Below are 15,971 nucleotides of genomic sequence, written 5' to 3'. Positions count from 1 at the left end.
GATGGAAATGTAAAATAGTGTACCCACTATGAAAAACAGTTTTGCAATTCCTCAAAATGTTAATACAGCCCTCCTCTTTTGGCCTTCTGTTTAAATCCTTCCCCCATCTCCCTAGTGTCTATAAAATTTTCCCTGACTACACTTTCATTTCTCCCATGTCTGATCTGCCAGGGCAGTTTGTGATTGTATCACATATTTATTTGGGCATTTATAATTACTTGTCCTGTTATTTTTCTTGAAGTTGTGTTGTGATTATCCTCCTCTGAGCTCCTTATGGTAAGGACATACTTCGGCAAGAGAACATGATGGGACCGAACCTTTATTAAGTATCTGCTTAATAAATACTTAATATGCATTACCTTAAAACAAGTTTTAAACTCAGAGCCTGAGTTTCTTCACGTATAAATCACTATACTACGACCAAGGCCTGTTGTAAAAACAGGGAAAAGTCCAAGATACCCTAAGTTAAAAAAGCAAGGTGTGGAAACAGTGTCTCTAACATATTACCATTTGTGTTTATAAATAAATGGAGGTGGGGGCGCCTGGGTGGCTCAGATGGTTAAGCATCTGCCTTTGGCTCGGGTCATGATCCCAACGTCCTGGGATCCAGCCCCACGTCGGGCTACCTGCTCCGGAGGAAGCCTGCTTCTCCCTCTCCCACACCCCCTGCTTGTGTTCCCTCTCTATCTGTCAAAAAATAAATGAAATCTTAAAAAAAAAAAAAAAAAATGGAGGTAGGGGAGGGGGGTTTGTGTTTCTCTTTTTTTAAGATTTTATTTATTTTAGGGGCGCCTGGGTGGCTCAGTCATTAAGCGTCTGCCTTCGGCTCAGGTCATGGTCCCAGGGTCCTGGGATCGAGCACCGCATCGGGCTCCCTGCTCCGCGGGAAGCCTGCTTCTCCCTCTCCCACTCCCCCTGCTTGTGTTCCCTCTCTCGCTGTGTCTCTGTCAAATGAATGAGTGAAATTAAAAAAAAAAAAAAAAAAAATTTTTTTTTTTTTTAATTTATTTTAAAGGGGGGGCGGAGGAGTAGGAGAGGGACAAGCAGACTGTGCTGAACGCGACTTGGGGCTCGATCCCACAACCCTGAGATCACAACCTGAGCCGAAATCAAGAGTCAGATGCCCAATCAACTGAGCCACCCAGGCGCCCCATATGTGTTTGTATAGATTAAATATACCTAAAGTAACTTGCACAGGAAACTTGCAACAGCAACTGCCTTTCAGACAGGAAATGGGAAAACTTACTGTTTCTCTATATCCTTTTCTACTGTTTGAATTGTCTTATCATGTGCATTCATAACCTCCAAAATAAAATTTTTAAAAATTACAATGTATACAATACCCACAAACACATATACAGATGTATGAAATATGTATTTTTTGAAATATATTTTTTAAGATATTAATACCACAGGGTATTTCTACCCTTTGAGGTAAAAATAAACTTCATTTCAGTTGTAATTATCTTACTTTTATCACCACCCTTACTTTCTTTGAAAGTGCTTATTTTGACATCATGTTCTACTGAGACATGACATTAATTTACTAGATGTCTTCTTTTCATCTAGGGAGTTAGAAGACTGACTCATGCTTTATTTATTTTTTTTTTAAGATTTTATTTATTTATTCATGAGCGACAGAGAGAGAGAGAGGCAGAGGCAGAGGGAGAAGCAGGCTCCCTGCTGAGCAGGGAGCCCGACACGGGGCTCGATCCCAGGATCCCGAGAACATGACCTGAGCCAAAGGCAGATGCTTAACCATCTGAGCTACCCAGGAGCCCATATTTTGATTAGTAGTATATGTGCCTGGTGAACAAAGTCATTACACATCCTGGTTTGCCCAGGATAATCCTGCTTTATGCCTACTGCCCTGGCATAATTACCAATGATAATTATATGATCACCCAACTAATGAACCAAAGAGAAAAGTTTATTCTTCTTGTAACATCAATCAGGAGAACCATTCCACCAGCTTAAGGAAAAAATTACAACAATTTCTTATAGTAAATTCCTCTTTTGGAAGTACTGAGAAGTGTGTAACAACATGACTAACATTTTGGGGTTTTTTTGGGTTTTTTTAGAGAAAAGAAGCGTGCACATGCGTGATGCAGGGGAGGGGCGGGGGGGGGGGGGGGGGAGAGACAGAGAATCTTAACAGGCTCCACACTCAGCACAGAGCCTGATACAGGGCTCGTTCTCAAGACCCTGAGATCAGGACCCAAGCCAAAATCAAGAGTCTGACCCTTAACTGACTGAGCCACCCAGACGCCCCTAACATGACTAACACTTTGACCTCACAAAGCATACCTGGTTCCTATCCTTAGAGTATTTCAAGGTAGGAGTTATTTGTTCATCCTGATAAATCATTTTGAAAGGAAAAAAACCCAGCTAGACACCATACTACTGTTATTTTAAATAGAAGAAAAAAAAAAAAAAGGCTGCCTCTATTTTTCATCTCTACCAATTCCATCTCGAATGGTATACTTCAGGATATAGTAAATATAACAAACACTCCAGTTTTCCTTTTCATTATCCATTCCTGAACATGTTTAAGAAGCAACTAAAATAAGTCAAATGTTACATTAGACCATAAGAGATTTATTTAATCATTCCTTCCTGACCACTGAGAACTACCTTCTCTCATGAAGCACTGGAAGTTTATGATAAAACAAGAAATTTCCCAAAATAACAGACAATAACAATTAATTTTATTAGATAATCCTGAGCACTGGTTTTCAAACTTCAGTTGACTAAGGACCATTCTGGAGCAGGGTTTGCAACCTATGACTCACATGGGCCAATCAGGCCCACTGACTGTTTTGTTCAAACAAGGTAAGAATGGCAAATTTTACATTTTTTAAGTAACTGAAAACAATTTAAAGAAAATAATACTTTGTGACACTAATATCTTATTAGTGTCTATAAATAAAGTTTTATTGGAACACCACCATGTTCCTTCATTTATGTATGGTCTATCACTGCTTTTGTACTATGGGTAGAGTTGAACAGTTCGGAGACCACATGGCTTGCAAAGCCTTACATATTTACTATCTGGACCTGTACTGAAACAATGGGAGAGGGAGAGATGGAGAAAAGAGGAATTTCCATTTTTAACAACCACCTGGTGCAATTCTGTCATAGATAATATATTTAGAAAAAACTGATCTAGACCATTCCTCTACAGACGCTCGTAAACATGGGAAATTGTCAAGTGGAGACTTCTAATTTCATAGCTGAGTAAGATGTGAGCAACTTCAGAGAACAGAGAGGCTTCCTTCTTTCTGCCAACACAGTACGTACATGCAGAGCCAACTCGGCCTCCCCTCCCTTAAAGGCACGCAATGCACACTGCCAGACATTTAGATTCTGAGGTTAAAAGGAGAAGTCCATTAAGCAGAACATTTAAATTTCATGTGATAAATTAATTTCATTTTACCTTAAAATTTGTGCTTTTGAAGATAGGCTTACAAAGTCCTTTGTAGCCTATGGGTCACATTTTCTTTTTTACCACCAAAAAAACCTACTTTAACAGTTTACCTTTCACATGTAGACCTTTAATCTACCTAGAACTTTCTTCATATATGGTATTAGGGTAGGAGTTCAGTTTTATTTGTCTCCATATGGTGAGTCAGTTTTCCCTACACCCATCTATTAAACGCTCCATCCTTTCCCCCACTGTTTTTCTGGTACCATGGTAATCACATATTAAAATCCAAATACATGCGTGTCTATCTCTGAGCACTCTAAATCTTCTTCATTTGTCTATCTTACTACAATACAAGGCCAGGGCAAGAATAACATTGTACTACTGGGGCACATCTTTATACATCTGGTAATGCAACAACCACTCTCTCCCAACATATTCTTTTTCTAAGACTGACCTAGCTGTTCCTGAACACATTCTCCATACATATATTTAGATTAAGTTTATAGAGCTGCCTCAAAGAAAATAAAATCCAACTGGAATTTAGGCTGGAATTGAATTAAATTTATAATGAAGAATTAATACCTATACACTATAAAGCTAACAGATAGTGGTCAGAGAGGGAGAAGATACATGCAAAACCTAGAACAAAGGTTTCATATCTAACATATCCAAACAGAACTTTGGTGCAAAGAGTAGGCAAGTGATATGATTAGGCAATATACAGAATAGGATACACAAAAATCTAACAAGACAAGAGACTAACATAAAGAGGGGTATAATCCAAGAAAATGCAAATCAAATTGTAAGATACCACTTTAGATCTACAGAATGATAAAAAGTTGAAAATCCGACCATGCCAAGGAGATCTAGGGATACAAGAACTCTCATGCCCCACAACTAGTAGGCACGGAGAAGAATACCACCATTCTGGAGAAGTATCTGGCACAACTTAAGTAAAACTGAACTTCAGCAAACTCTGTGATCCCTCTGCAGTTTGGCTAAATTCTTACAGGGGTTCATAGAAGCATATGCTAGAATGCTCCCTGTTGCTCTGCCAGTGGTGGGGGAGAGCTGGAAGCAACCAGGGCTTCTGCAGAGAGTGGATATGTACCTGGTGGAATTTTATGCAGCAGTTCACACCAATGAATTAGGCCTCTGCAGAGCAACAGGGAGATTAAAACATAGTGCTCAGTAAAAAAGTGGGAAACAAAATGAGATAATATCATTTATGTAAGTTAAAAATACAAATACACTACATACACTGGCAGGAAGACATATTAATAATGTATAGAAACACATTAGAAGGAGTGCTTTGGGGTTAACTGGAGTAGAAAATGAGGATAAAATGGAATAAAATAAGCAAATAGGAAAAAGGAGAAAAAGGAACTTACAATTTATACAAATTCTCAATTTTTATTTTTTGGTGGAGAGACTGCTAACACCAAGCTAGCTACTGTAGCCTGCACCTGGGAGAGACCACTCCCAACATAACACAACACACACACACAGCTCTACACTAAAATTACTGTTACATACCCCAGTTTTACATGTAACAGAAGAGCCTTAAGCATAAAAAATATATATAAATGGTGAAAGAAATATCAAGAAGACATCTTGAATTGGTACAATCACAATGCAGGATAAAGATGGTATTATCTGTAATTTGAGTAAAAAGTAGGATACCCATTAAAGAGATAAAAGAACACAAGAAAAGCATTTGGGTGAAGGAACTATTTTAGACAGGTTTTGTTTTTAAGTTCCAGTGTTTGGTTGAAAACACTGACTCCAGAGGGCAGTCGAGGATGGCTGCAGATAGATATGAGAGTCCTCTGGATTGTCCACTGTTGTAAAAGCCACATATATATTAAAGATGACTGTGGCATGGAAGATGTATGCAGTGCTAATGACATGAACGCTTTAGGGAAAGTGGAAAGATGCTGATTTAAGACAAAACAAACTAATAGGAAGCAGAGGCGAAAATGACTGTGGAAGGTAAGAGTGGAGAAGGTAGGGAGTAAATCATTATAGCTCTCATTGATTGAAAGTAGACTGTGTGTAACAAAAAACTAAATAATACTTTTGTGTTTAAAATACCATTAAAGGGGCGCCTGGGTGGCTCAGTCGTTAAGCGTCTGCCTTCGGCTCAGGTCATGATCTCAGGCTCCTGGGATCGAGCACCGCATCGGGCTCCCTGCTCCGCGAGGAGCCTGCTTCTCTCTCTCCCACTCCCCCTGCTTGTGTTCCCTCTCTCGCTATGTCTCTCTCTGTCAAATAAATAAATAAAATCTTTAAAAATAATAATAATAAATAAAATAAAATAAAATACCATTAAAATCAGGGCGCCCGGGTGGCTCAGTCAGGTAAGTGTCTGCCTTTGGCTCAGGTCATGATCTTGGGATCCTGGGATGGAGCCCAGCTCCTCAGCAGGGAGCCTGCTTCTCCCTCTCCCTTTGCCCCTCCCCCCCCACTTGTGCACAGGCTTGCACACGCTCTCTCTCAAATAAATAAATTCTTTAAAAAACAAAGCAAAACATTATAATCTATCCAATAGCAGTAGGCACCAAATATTTAAGATAAATTTCTGCAAGCAAACAAGAACTGAGACAATCTAGAGTGTTAGAAGAATGGTGCTCCACAGAGTTGTGCAGTGGCCCTCTCATTTTCATTAACAGCACAATGCTGTGCACAGTTCAGAATGTCAATCAATAAATATTTTAACAATTAGAATTGTCTATTCTGTAGTTAACAAGACTGGTTATCAATCTCATAATTACACAGACCCAATCAAGGTATTATGGTAACCTATGAGCCTCCCCTGTCCCCCTCTTTACCCTTAGGTAATAGATGGCTTCCCAAAGAAAGTCAGTTTTAACTGTAGAAATCTGAAGGAAACTGTCTTCAAACTATGCTCTTGACAGAAAAACAGCTTTATATCATACTATTTTATATATATATATATGTATATATAAACATGCATTTATACAGAATATATATAGTGTACACACTGTGGTATATTATAGTAGTAAATAGCCCTATATATAGTATTATATTTATATACTTATATAAATAGTATATGAACTATATAATAATAGCATATGGTAAACTTTATCGTACTTATACCACAACTATACTATTATAGGGCTCTTTATTTAAATAAAATAAGCCGTTGGCTCTTCTCAGAGGTCAAAGATATCAAGGAAGGAAAAACTGAACCTCTGAGTATCTATTCCAGAAGAATCTAAGGTATAAATGTCTATTCCATTTAGTGTTCTAAAATGAGGAATTTTCATTCTCTTGAAAAGTATAAAATCATATGTATAACTTAAAAGATCAAAATTTTAAAACCCTAAAAATATACTTGTAACTCATGGTAATGAGATTTCATATCACAAAAACTGCTATTAGATTTTAATACAGAATTGTATATAAGAATAGACTCAGTTTTATTTCCTCAAGCTCTGAATTCAGTTTATATAACCAAAGGAGGCCTAAAACACTGCTTCCCTATCCTCAGATCAAAAGAATTTAGGGGTATTTAAAGCAGATATAAGATACTGAAAAGACCTATTCTAAAAAACACCCTAAGACCAAAAAACCCCTCAATGGGCCATGAAACAGTTCAAACCTACTTTCTTACCTGATCCTAACACAAAGCCTGTTAAACCTGAGATTCACCTCCCATTTAAGTCAAACTAAAAGTTACACCATATTTACTTTCATCTAGTTACAATAAATGTTTCAAGGTAAATAAGCAACCACTAGAATAATCACCAGTGTAACAACCACTAGAATAATCAAAGTACTAAGTTCTGTGCCTCAAAGTCTTTTTAGAGACTCCTTTTTTGTCCTCCAACAGCAGTTACCCCCTCACCACCCACCATCAACCCTCTCCTACCGGAACTCTAAACCACTACCACCCAAACACACTTCCGCAAAACAAAAAGATCTAGGACAATGGTATAAAACTGGGACTTGCAGCTGCATGTCGTATTTTCACTCACCAACCCATATGATTTCAAATTTGTGTCAGAATAGTACAGTACAACACTGTGTTCAAAAGTAGTCATGTGGTTTTTTTGGTTAATGGTGACTGCAAATGTGGCTCCAGAATCCCAGAACTGAATGGCATTGGTTTAGAAAAGGCAATTTTTTTAAAATAAAAAAGTATAAAAGATAATTTTATGATGTTTACATTTTCTCCTTATTAGATTTAAAGTATATTTATACATCCAACAGAAATTTGAAGTAGAAATGTAATCTGTAACAATGTAGCTATTTAAATTCTACTATAATCAACAATAAATTCTTCTAATGAGCTGTAATTATATTAGAATTAATATGCACTCAACACATACCTAGTCCTAAACCAGTATGAGTAGAGGGATTAAAAAATATCAATAGTCTAGGAGTGCTCGGAGGGAAGCGAGGAGGTGGTGGCGGCGGTCAGTGGCAGCCAAGTTGCTTCTAAGGGGAGCCCAAGATGACCGGTTCTAACGAGTTCAAACTGAACCAGCCACCCGAGGACGGCATCTCCTCGGTGAAGTTCAGCCCCAACACCTCCCAGTTCCTGCTGGTCTCCTCCTGGGACATGTCAGTGCGCCTCTACGATGTGCCGGCCAACTCCACGCGGCTCAAGTACCCGCACACCAGCGCTGTCCCAGACTGCGCCTTCTATGATCCAACACATGCCTGGAGTGGGGGATTAGCCCATCAACTGAAAATGCATGATTTGAACACTGATCAAGAAAATCTCGTTGGAACCCATGACGCCCCTATCAGATGTGTTGAATACTGTCCTGAAGTGAATATGATGGTGACAGGGAGTTGGGACCAGACAGTGAAGCTGTGGGATCCCAGAACTCCTCGTAATGCAGGGACCTTCTCTCAGCCTGAAAAGGTGTATACCCTTCTCAGTGTCTGGAGACCGGCTGATTGTGGGCACTGCAGGCTGCAGAGTGCTGGCGTGGGACTTACGGCACATGGGCTCTGTGCGGGAGCGCCGGGAGTCCAGCCTCAGGTACCAGACTCGCTGCATCCGGCAAACAAGCAGGGTTATCTATTAAGCTCCACTGAAGGCCGAGTGGCAGTTGAGTACTTGGACCCAAGCCCTGAGGTACAGAAGAAGAAGTATGCCTTCAAGTGTCACAGACTAAAGGAGAGCAATATCGAGCAGATTTACCCAGTCAATGCCATTTCCTTTCACAACATCCACAATACATTTGCTACAGGTGGCTCTGATGGATGTGTAAACATTTGGGATCCATTTAACAAAAAACGACTATGCCAGTTACATCTGTACCCCACGAGCAGTGCATCCCTGGCCTTCAGTAATGACGGGACCACGCTTGCAATAGCATCGTCGTATATGTATGAAATGGATGACACAGAACATCCTGAAGATGGTATCTTCATTCGCCAAATGACAGATGCAGAAACAAAACCCAAGTCCACCTAACCATCTCGTGAAAGTGGTTTCTCTATGGCAAGCTTTGTTTTGCTTCCTACAAATACATACTTATCCCCTAAGGGATGCGTTATAGTCACTGTGGACACCTTATTTAGTATGTGGACTTCTCTGTTTTCTGTCTTACAAAAAACTCGTCTGTGTGCCCTTTCATGCTGACTTTGTATAGGATGAGGAGTCTTTGGGTCCTTGTGTGGTAGTCCGAAGAATTGTTTTTACCCCCAGAAAGCCCAGCTGCTGTTTATGAGCAGCTTGAGCTCTTTTTGTAAAATAACTTAAACCTGTTATTTCCATGCTGTCTAATAAATCAGAGATTCAGAACCCTTAAAAAAAAAAAATCAATAGTCTAAAACAATTAAAAATTCTAATCACAAAGTACAGCTGATATGGCCAGAAACAGTATCAGTCTCCAAATATCAACATGAATTTTATTCATTCATTCATTCATTAAGATTTTATCCATTTATTTGAGAGAGAGAGCACGAGCAGGGGGAAGGGGCAGAGGGAGAGGGAGAAGCAGATTCCCCACTGAACAAGGAGCCTGACGCAGGGCTCAACACCAGGACCCCAGGATCACGACCTGAGCCAAAGACAGATGCCCAACCGACTGAGCCAACCCAGGTGCCCCGTCAACATGAATTTTAAATAAAATCTCTTACTCATTAGAGCACATAAAATTTTAAGCACAAGCCATTTGAGTTTAATGCTTCCAATAACTCCTTATATCCTTTCAATCTTTTCAAACAGTTCACCAACATTTCTAAAAGTAAATATTATCAGTATAAATGTATAAAAGCTGGAATAACAAAGAAGTACTATTTTCTAATGACTGACTTTTATTTACAAGAAAAATGTCATGGGTCAAGCTTCTGGCCAAGATGGAATAACAGGAACCAAATTTACCCTACCACCTTAAACAATTAAAAAACCCAAAATATCTGAAACAATAGTTTGTAGACAGTGGACATCAAGGCAGCTCAGCTCAAGGCAGTGATTCCTGAGAACGAAAAACAAACACAGGAAGACCTACAATTGCCCCTGCAGTGTAGGGATGGGCAACCACAGTGGGTAGAGCTCACAAGTACTAGAAAAGAAAGAGCTGCACAGCAAGAGAACTCCAGAGATCTGTAAAAGGTCCCCTGAAAGTATCTGGCTAAGTACTGATCAGCACATGTGTGAGAGGACACAGCACTACCCAGTGCCAGGGAAAGAATACCCAGCAGGTACAGAGGGAACAATTTCCAGGGGTACCTCATGATTAAGAATAGTTTGTATTCCCACTAGTTAGAGAAGAAAAACCTCAATTTCCAGGGCACTGGGTAAAATACTAAGATTGGTATTGCCTCAGTAGAAGTGAAAAATTGGCTTTCATTACTGTTCTGATCACTCTTAACAAAGCTTAAAAGCAGGTCTCAAAAGGATCAGACTATTTCCAAGTAACTTAAATACATCTGAACTTAACTGCAAACCAAAGAATAGATTTAAAAATACAAAAATATCCAGCACCCAAAAAGGTTACGATTCACAGTGTATGGTATTCAATAAAAAATTCCCAGATATGGAAAAGTTTAAAAATGTGAGGAGAAAAAACAATCAACATTAAAAAAATCCAGAAATGACAGAGATAATAAAATTAATGGACAAAGAGAGTAAACTGTTGTTGTAACTATTCGGTAAGTTCAAAATGATAGACAAATGCCTGAATGTGTTAGGTACAGGCATGGAAATTATAAAAATACCCAAAAATTAAGCCTTCAGATGAAAAATACATGAGATGAAAAATACACTGGACGGGAATAAGAGTATGTTAGACACTGCAAAAGAAAAGATGAATAAACTTGAAAACACAGCAACAGAAAATACTCAAAACAGACACACACAAAAAAGACGCTGGAAGTGAGCATCAGTGATCTGTGGAACAACTTCAAACAGCCTAATATACAAAAAGGGAAAGGGTCAGAAAAAATATGTTAAAACGGTCTCTCTAGAATTCTATACCCTGCAAAAATGTTTCAAAAACAAAGGCAAAATAAAGATTTTTTTCAGGCATACAAAAACCTAAAGAATTTATCATCAGCAGACCTGATTTTAAGAAATGTTAAAGATAGTCTCTCAAGTGGAAGGAAATGAGGTGTATATCTGAAACTACACAAAGGAATAAAGAACACCAGAAATGGTAATAAATTTGTGGAAAAGATAAATTTTAATTATTTCTTAAATCCCTTTAAAAGATAATTAAGTGTTTAAAGCAAAAACAGTAACAAAGTATTGTAGGGTTTATAACATGTAGAAATAAAATTTATGAAACAAAAGCACACTGGTTGGAAGCAAGAAATGTTGAAGGATCCTGTACTATAAAGAAGGGGCATAGTATCACTTGAAGGTGTAATATGCTAAAGATGTGTTCTATAAACTCTATACCAACTACTAAAAAACAAAACAAGAAGTTATAGTTACTAACCCAACAAGGCATACATTGATCAAAAAAACAAATTAAAAAAAACCCCACCTCAATCCAAAATAAAGTGTGAAATATGGAAACCGCGAATAAAGAACAGATGGAACAAACAGAAAACAAGACATTAAGACAGAAGATTTAAATCCATTCACATCAACAGTAACATTAAACATAAATGGCTGAAACATTCCAATTTAATGGCAGACCATCAGGCTGGAAAAGAGCAAGTCCCAACTATATGCTGCTTAAAAGAAGCTCATATTAAATATTTTAAAAGTCATGTACCAGCTATCACTTACTAAATCACTAATCAATATGAAAAGCTTCTCCTGCAGGGACTTAAAACTATCAATTTGTAGAATAGAGCAATACCATGGAAAAAAAAGGAAAATTTTCAACAGAATGATAAAGATTCTCAATTCTCCAAATTACCAGACTCTATCTTCTATTGAAAGCACATACCATATATTACTTCTCTCTATGCCCAAAGTGCCTCAAAAGACTGAAGTTGATAGAAATGGCACTTATCAAATAAACCATTCTTGCTCAAACATATGTAAGCTACTTCCCTAATTAAAAAACAAAAAGCCAAAGACCAAAACCAACCAAATACAAACTATGTTCAATGCTTAATAAAATGCAACAAGACACTTACGATTTTTAACATATCATAAACCCTCTGAATTTCAAGGTGGGATCAGCCAATGCTAAAAATAAAAATATACGGCAAATTGGACTTGGATATAGTGGGCAACATTCCCAAAATTTAGTCCCTCCTCACTTCAGAAGAAAGCAAATATATCACTAAATACTTCAACAGTTAACATATTACTAACTGTGTGACACCAACATCATGGGATGCTTAGAATTTTGAGAGCTTTCCGAGTACTGGTGGTAGGTCAGAAAGATACTCTCTGACTCAGCCCCTTAAGTCTAAACAGAGCACTTGTTTAGATTCCTTGCTTTTAAATCCTGGCTCCCAAATTTTCTAGCTGTGTGATCATGGACAAGTTACTTTACTTCTTTATGCTTCAACTTCCTGATCTGTAAAATAGTATAATTTTTTTTTTTTTTTTTTTTAAGAATGCTTTTTAAAGTAGTAACAGCTATTGTGAACTGTGATCTTACTACGATCAGGGCACTGTTCCAAGTAATTTATGTACAATATATTTTTAAATCCTCAAAACCTATGAGATAAGCATTGTTATCCTCGTACAAATATTTGTGTTCCTCCCAAATTTACATAACTTAGTCTGATTCCAAGACCTGCCATCTTAATCAATATGCTAAAAAAGTAACTCCTTTATGTATTTTTCCCCAAAACTGCCTGTCTTTTGCTCTAGAATGCGAACTACTTAATATGAGCTTTATTGTCTTCATTTTGAGTAATCCCAGCAATCTAGCACAAAGAGAGCATAAAGCAGATCAATGAAAGTGGGCTGAATGGATTCTGTGCATGATCTTGTCATGTGACTCACTCATGCATGGGCAGTAATCAGAAGACTGGTGTTCTATCCCCACCCATACCAGTCCTCAGCTGTGCCATTTTAGGAAAGTCACATCACCTCCCTAGATCTGAGTGTTCTCATTTATAAAATGAAGACATGAACTAGACCTAAGTTCCCTTTCAGCTCTAAAATGTCCAAGAACAGCCAATATTGCTCTTTGGGAGAAAGAACAAAAGAACTGCCTCTCACCAGAACAGAAACACTTTGCCGTTTTCAGAGTAACATTTAGAGCCCCTTTATTTGTTTAAAATCTCTTGTTCTCCCAGGCTAAGAGCTCCAAAAAGGCCTGGACCTAGTCTATCTTGTTTACAGGTATCCCCCAATACAGTTCCTAACACATGGAAGATACCTGATGTTTAACGAGTGAAATGCATTATAGGTGAAAACTTATGAGCAATAAATGAAATGGGAAACTGTTTTTTTTTTTTTAAGATTTTATTTATTTATTTGTCAGAGAGAGAGAGAGAGTGTAAGCAGGGGGAGTGGCAGGCAGAGGGAGAAGGGCTCCCTGCTGAGCAAGGAGCCCTATGCGGAACTCAATCCCAGGACCCTGGGATCATGACCTTAGCTGAAGGCAGATGCTCTAACTCAGCTGTTTCCTAAATTCCATGAATGAATGGCTAGTTTTATTACCTGAATACTCATTTCGGATATTCCTATTTACTTTAGTTACAAAACTGAATTCACAAGACTTTAAAATGCTTTAGTTCTTGCTGTTTCCATGTATTTCACCTGTATCCTATACAGCTCTTGTTCCAGAAGGCCCATGTAACCTAGAAAGTAATCTTAACATCTACAGTAAAAGCTCAAATGTTTTTTCTGAGAAATCTATCTAGTATTTCCTATATAACTAAATCATAAAAGCAGCAGCTGAAAAGAAGTTATTAGAAAATAGCTTAAAACTCATGCCTGTAAGTATAAAGCTACTATGTTGAAGTGAACTTTATTTTGAGGATTTCTGTAGATTATGTACTGAACACAGTGAAATTTAATCAGTCTCAATTCATCAGGGTTCTTCAAACAGTAATTTATAAATTGAAAAAGCTATACTTATTTTTACCCTGAGATTTCCCTTAAAAAAAAAAAAACTGAAAAAATGAAAGTTTCTAAAATTGAATGACTCTTTGTTTTAATAATTTATAATTATGTCATAAAAACAGCAACTGACCAGAGGTGTACTATATGCAAAACATGCATTACTTCCTTGGTTATCTCTGGCTTCTGTATTTTGTTTTAACGCAGAAGCCTGAGCCTCCCCCTAGAGATGATTCAGTAGGGGTGGGCTCTGGCATCTGTATTTTTCTAAACTACATGTAACTGAAACAGCAACCAGGGTTGAGAACCACTGCATTAAACATAAAACAATACAAGACTGCTTTAAGTGATTACTTCAAATAAGTAACTCAATATGCAAAACCTAAAAAAGGTTAACACACTGTACGACTAGCCCAGCCTTTTTCTGTTCTTTTTCTAAATTTTAAATATTACCAATTGGTGCAGTGATTCCTCACACTGATTTGTATACAGTACAGGGAATACCACAAGTCTTAAAATTCAATATAAATTCCTTTTAATTTTAAAAAGAAATTTAAAAAAAGCAATTCCATTAACTTAAGGGAAGGGAAAGGGGACTGTACATCCCTCCCCCTTTTTAAAGATTTTATTTATTTGAGAGAGACTGAGATAGTGACAGAGATAGCGAGAAGAGAGCATGAGCAGGGAGGAGAGGGAGAAGCAGGCTCCCACTGAGCAGGGAGCCCAACGCAGGGCTCGATCCCAGGACCCTGGGATCATGACCTGAGCCAAAGGCAGACGCTTAACCGACTGAGCCACCCAGGCGCCCCTGTACATCCCTTTTTTTAAAGCCTTTAAGAGACTGGGCAGAAATAAAAGATGATTTCATAAAGGAAACCCAAAACCAACTAATAACTATATCCACTGTTACCCCAAAACTGAGTTTATTATATTTAAAGAAATTTTCCCCAAACTGAAATCTCCCATTGTGTAAATATTTTAATTTAAAAAACATTTATAGGGGGTGCTGGGTGGATCAGTCAGTTAAGACATCTGACTCTTTACTTTGGCTCAGGTCATGATCTCAGGCTCATGAGATCGAGCCCCACGTCGGGCTCAGTGCAGAGTCTGCTTGGAATTCTCTCCCTCTCCCTGTTTGCACACGTGTGCACATGCACACTCTCTCTAAATAAATAAAAATCTAAAAATAAAAAATAAAAACACCAAGCTTTTATTATAGCAAAGATAACTGCACAACTACATAATAATGAAGCTGTGTGGGGCTCATAAAGAAACTGTAAAGGCCTTGTCCCTATGACATTTCAAAAAATGTCGGCACATGGACCAAGAATTAACCTGTTAGGTCATCTATCAAAAGTTGGGAGTTTTTGGGTATAAAACTTTTGGCATCTTAAATCAGCTTCTTTCTTCACACTCATGCCTATAATTTTCTTTATACAGACAACAAAATTTGCTGAAAATACAAGAAATTACACTCTCTCCTGCTTTGCTAACGCTGCTATCCAACATACTTCTCTAATGCATTAAATTAGTATTTTGTAACTACTGCTTCAGGGTGGCTTTCAGACCTCATGTGGCTTTCTGAATCACTACTTGTATCTTCCAACCTAACTTTGTATTAATATTCTAAAAATGGGGGGAAAACAATTTATTATCTAAAATAATAAACCAAATTAAATTCATTAATGTAGCTGCTCCCAAAGGTGCCTAGGAAACAAATCTTCCCCAATGGGATAGTCTATTAACTTCTAACTTTTTTATATATGACTTTTTTTTTTTTTTAGGTTAGGAATAGGCAGCACAAAACCTGTATTTAAAAAATAGAAAATAATATCTTCATTTTATACTATGCAGAGAGAAATGAAGGAGTTTGATAGAATAAAAGGAAGTTCTGTGAGACAAACATACAGACGTTGAGGAAAAAGGGAGAAAAGACGGGGGAAAAAACCAAAAGGAGATGTGGTACTATATAGTTAAAATTAGTATTTTGTATTTTCCCTTCTAGGTTTCCACACCCCAGGAAAAATACAGTCCCTTCTCCCTTGCTAAAAATCATGTTTTGGTCCAGCAGAATATCTG

General features: G+C 37.8%; 1 protein-coding gene and 1 pseudogene across 2 annotated transcripts in view; one reads left to right on the top strand and one right to left on the bottom strand.

Moving 5' to 3' along the window:
• UBE2E1 (ubiquitin conjugating enzyme E2 E1) overlaps positions 1 to 15,971 on the bottom strand; it is a 77,462-nt gene that overhangs the window by 29,544 nt on the left and 31,947 nt on the right. The window lies entirely within an intron of this gene.
• On the top strand, positions 7,753 to 9,367 carry LOC116635076 (annotated as a pseudogene).

The sequence above is a fragment of the Phoca vitulina genome, unplaced genomic scaffold (genome assembly GCF_004348235.1).
Source record: "Phoca vitulina isolate PV1807 unplaced genomic scaffold, GSC_HSeal_1.0 scaffold10, whole genome shotgun sequence".
In the NCBI taxonomy this organism is placed as follows: Eukaryota; Metazoa; Chordata; class Mammalia; order Carnivora; family Phocidae; genus Phoca; species Phoca vitulina.
The sequence above is the reverse complement of the archived record's forward strand: the minus strand, read 5'-3'. Positions and strand labels throughout refer to the sequence as shown.